At 38.7% G+C, this 5,049-nt stretch overlaps 1 pseudogene; it reads right to left on the reverse strand.

Moving 5' to 3' along the window:
- Positions 1-3,165: 3,165 nt before the first annotated feature.
- LOC101711714 (glucoside xylosyltransferase 1 pseudogene) lies at positions 3,166-4,577 on the reverse strand (annotated as a pseudogene).
- Between the last annotated feature and the right edge of the window lie 472 nt (positions 4,578-5,049).

Raw genomic sequence — 5,049 nt, forward strand, 5'->3', positions numbered from 1 at the left:
TCTAGTTCACAATCTGGTCTTCTCATTGCACCAATACCATCTGACGGAGGTAAGATGAGAGAGCAATGTATAAGCAGTAACACTATTTCAGGCTCTGAAGTATCCAGAGAGCTTGGTTACCTTACACAGGAGGAATCATTCTTCATGAGGACAAAAAAAGTATGGGTGTTCTTAAAGTATGAATTACAAAATATATTTTCTAGAGGTTTTCCAAGTTCACTTAAGATGACTACAAATACAAAGTATGACTACATTTTAAAGTCTTTCCACTTCAGTAATACTGTAGCCCAGAGATAATTCTGAAGCTAGACTTATTCTAACACACAGACTCAAAAAATATATAATTTATACAAGCTGCATAGATACATTATGTTTTATGAAAAACTACTTATTCTAAAAACATAGTCTCCAAGTTGTCTGTCTATAATTTAACCTCACTGAGAACTGTGTTTCTCGGAAATTCTCAAAGAAAAAATTACTTTGCCTAAAGATAAAATTCATTTTCAAACTACTATCGACACTTCTGCGATACTATTTATTTTAGGTAAAAAAGTATACATTTATGGTAAAATGCTCAATTAAGTTAGGTCTGAAGGGGCCAGATGAAGAGTCTCTGACTGATCCACAAAGCTGTGGAACAGTACTTAAGCCACAACACAAGTGAGGCCATGGACATATCCAGCTGATTGAACTACAACCAGACTCTTCACTGGCTCAATCAATCACACCAGAGCCCATGAGTCTCCATTCACTGAGAAAACTGAATCTTACAGAATTTACTAATATAAATTCATGTCTTGTCAATAATCCAAACTGGTTCCTCTACTTTCAAAATCACATTTACGGTTTACCAACTGTGCCAAGAATTGTGGCATCCTAACTTTAAAGTTGGCAAAATAATTTGTTTGTTCCCAAATTAGGGGGTATCAAACTCATCTGAAGTGCTTATTAAAAACAGGGTGTAACTTACATTTGCATCCTAGCTCTAACAAACCAACTGAACAATAGCATTTTTTAGACAATCAGCAAAACATGCTTAAGGACTGGTTAGCAGATGAAACCAAAGGACTGTTACTCCTTTTATATATGATGTGTTTGTAGTTACCAAAACATTCATAAGCAGTGACTTAAATGTTTCCTGGGCTTTCTTTTAAGATATTTCAGCAAGCTGGCCATGGTGGCACATGCCTGTAATCCCAGCACTTTGGGAGGTTTAGGCAGGAGGACTTCAAGTTCAGCCCAACCTAGGCAACTTAATAACACTTAAGACACCCTGTCTCAAAATAAAAAATAAAAATAAAGAGGGCTGGAGATGTAGCTCAGTGTGATGGTCTGGGTTCAAGCCCCAGTTACACACACACACACACACACACACACACACACACACACACAAAATCAACAAAGAAAAAAGAATAAATGAAGCAAATATTGACATACTAGATCATGAGATCTGGATGATAAGTACCATTATACTAAGCTCCCTACTTCTGTGTAACCTTTAAATCTTTTCATTAAAAAGATTTTGCAGACTCCATCCTAGATACAGGGTATTAGTCTCCAAATGGTGACGGTTCAGAACAGCTGTTTTTAACAAGCTCCCTCCCTCTATGGTCAGGCAGCAATGGTCTCATTTGTGGACCATTAGAAATATATATACATCAGCCAAAGCTTGAAATTTTAAGATTCTCACTTCCTCCTCCTCAGCAAGATCAACTCGAACACATTTCTCACACTCTGCAAAGGAAGTACAGCTCTTGCTCTCTCAGCCGATCAGTCATAAGAGTGCAAGGCTGGTTATCAGGCTCTCTTTTGGGGAGGTCTTGTGAGGAGGGGGTCAACTTTTAATTTGCTTTTCCTAACCTTCCTCTCTCAGTCTGTCCCTGACTGAACTACAGAAGACAGGAGACAAGAGTACCAACCACTTAATTTCTGCATATCCAGGGTTACACCAAAAACTATCTTTTTAAAGCTAAATCCCACAATTTTCCCAAGTGATTTTCTTTCCTTCGTGATGTCCCCTTCTCTATTTAAGCATTAAAATATCAGAGAGGAAAAAGAAGATAACCAAATAGCACACAGCAAAATGAGATGTGTGCTCCAGTATAGCACATACTAAATACTCGGGGCTGTAATTATATTATGTGGATAGCAGGTCAAGAATGGCAAGAGAATTAATATTTTTCTCATCTTCAAGATTAAAAAGTTAACTGTCATTAGCACTCTTCCAAAAAGGAAGGTATGCACGTTAACCTAATCAAAACTTCTTTTCTACAGATATAACAACCTTATTAATCCAAATCACCCATCAAAGTTGTTTAACTTGCTTAAATTGAATCTATAAATTTGCTCCTTCAAAAAATACCCTACCAAGCCATTTTGAGGTAGAACAGTTTAAATGGACCATTTTTTCGTATTGTGCTGTAACTAAAATTACTGATGACTGGACGTATATAGCTTATGGATTTTGGTGCACTGCATTTTCCACCATCACACTGGCATTACTATTAAGGTTCTCACTTTATTATCACATAATATATTTTGCTTCCAGAATGCCCAGTAAAGCTGAAAATTTTCACATAAAGTGATCAAAAAATTCTAGATATCTTATAACTGAGATTTGGCAAAACAGTTTAATGCACACAAAATGGAAACAGTACATTTCTCTTTGTCTCTCACCTCTTCATGCACACTCACACATACAAGCACACACACACCATGCACACAAAAACCTCAACATTTTCACTATTTTTACTTTCTCATACAACTCAGTTTTTAACGTACAGCTTATAGCCTAAAAATAATTTTGAACATGATTGTCACAAAAATATTGTAGAACAGAGATGAAATGCATAAAGGTACATACAGATTGTCAAAGATTACATTGGTCACGTCACATTTCTTGAGAAACAGAACCCTTTCTGCTCCTGTAAACAGCTTTCTTCTCACATGTATAAAGTGAGGTTAGTGCTGACACATAAATCATTGCTATACTCACAGTTTGTGTCTCCACTGTGTAAGAGGGACCCCTTCTCTCTCATACCCTACCATCTTACTCACTCCAGGTAAAAGCCAGCAGGGCTCCGCAGTCTGCAAGTTTGGAATAATACTTTCAGCAATAATGGAATGATAGCAAGTAATGTGTTACAAAACATCAGAGGTCAAAAATGTCTTCTTGTTGGAGCCCAGGATTTTAACTCATTCTTCATCACATGAATGGTTTTATAACTTCTTCAGGAAAAAAAATTATTCTGGAGATGAATAATTCCTCCCCAGATACTTCAGGGAAGACGATTCCTTCACACATATCCTCTGATATTTTGTTGTTTTCATCCATTTACTTTAGCATTCACAAGAATCACCTTTCCTGGGATGGTCTGTCATAATGGTCTCTTATGCTTTTTGTTAGTTGCTTGATAAATATTTTATAAATTTTCCCACAGTATGTATGCACTGTCTTTTGTAGTTCCAGTTCTAAAGGCTTTAACAGGGAATGGACATTGTAATCTTCAAAAGAACAATTTCTCAGTGCTTCATAAACAGCTCTGAACACTGGCTGCTTATCATCATGGTAGACACCTCTGTTCCCATGAAGAATAAAGATCCCTTCTTCTTCTGCTTCCCGGCAGTTGCTTCCATATATGCAATGATCAGGTCGATAATTCCACTGACATGGAAAAACGAAAAGGCTTTCTGGATTATGAAAAAACGTGATATTTAACAGATCTTGATCACCCCATGTAATGTTCAGGTTTTTTTTTTAAGCAACGGCATAAGTATATCTCCCCACTGTAGCTGTACTGTTGTCATGTCATTCTTGAAATACTTCCTTCTCATTTGTGTCATGTTCATCAACATAAGTCCAGAGTTCACTCCAGTTTTTCCATAATATGGATGTCTGGCAAAACGATTGTACCATCCTATTCGAGGCTCCTCATGTTCTGGTGCCATTGCAGCAATTTGTGTGGAATTAAACTTCTTCAGTAAAGACCAAATATCATCAACAGGTCGTAAAAACAGAATATCTATGTCAACATACAACAGTGAGTCAACTTCTTTCAGGATTGATGGCAAGAATAATCTCTGGGAGGCACATGGTTTAAAAAGCTTTTTCCATTCCGCTGCGTTCTCACTTGGAAATATAATGGGATATATTGTATAATTAAATGTTTGTAGAAATGACCAGCTGTCAAGTCTTGCTTTAAAGCTATCATGCAGTTAATCTTCAGCAAAAATATGGAACTGAAGAGGTTTGATGCTGAAAATGAGAGCTGACTTCAACATGGTCATAGTTTCTTCCAGTCTTTCACCACAGACAACCACAGCAAGGTGCATTTTCTCAATAGGCTGTATTTTCAGATTATACCTGTCCAAGAGCCTGGCGCCTGCCACGGGCTCCGCGCCTCTCTCGGCACCGCGTCCGCTGGCCGCAAGCCAGGAAGCCACTGCGGCCTGCGGCTTCTCGCCCCCGCCCGCCGCGCCTTCCTCCAGGGACACAGGGCGAGCTGGCTGAAGGCTTAGAGAAGCGAACAGAAGCCGCAGGCCAGACACAGGATCAAGACGCGCAAGTAGCGACGCATTGCCGCGGCTCCGCGGCCCCGCGGCTCACTCACGTTATTCATTATACATTTTAGTCCTTATGTACACTTTCAGTTTCTCACACTAAAACTATTCAGTATTTACACATGTGTGTCCTATTTATTTCACTTAACAGTATCGCCTCAATCTGCATCCATTTAACTACAAATGTCTCTAATTTCTCATTTTTTATGGCTGAGTAGTACTCCATTTTATTAAGAAACCACATTTTCTTTAACCAGCTGATAAGCAATTGGGCTGATTCCAAGTTTTAGCTATTACAAACTGTGATGCTGTGGACATGGGTGCACAGATGTCACTGTGGTATGATTCCTCTAATTCTTTGTGGAAGATACCCAGCAGGAGAATAGCTGGGTCAAATGGGACTTCCAGTCCTAATTCTTTGAGGTATCGCCATACTGATTTCCACAGTAGTTGCACCAGTCTACACTCCCACCAGCAGTGGAGCAGGGT

This window comes from Heterocephalus glaber, unplaced genomic scaffold, assembly GCF_053883595.1.
Source record: "Heterocephalus glaber isolate CG9 unplaced genomic scaffold, H.glaber_assembly_v1.0 deba00001720, whole genome shotgun sequence".
Lineage (NCBI taxonomy): Eukaryota > Metazoa > Chordata > Mammalia > Rodentia > Bathyergidae > Heterocephalus > Heterocephalus glaber.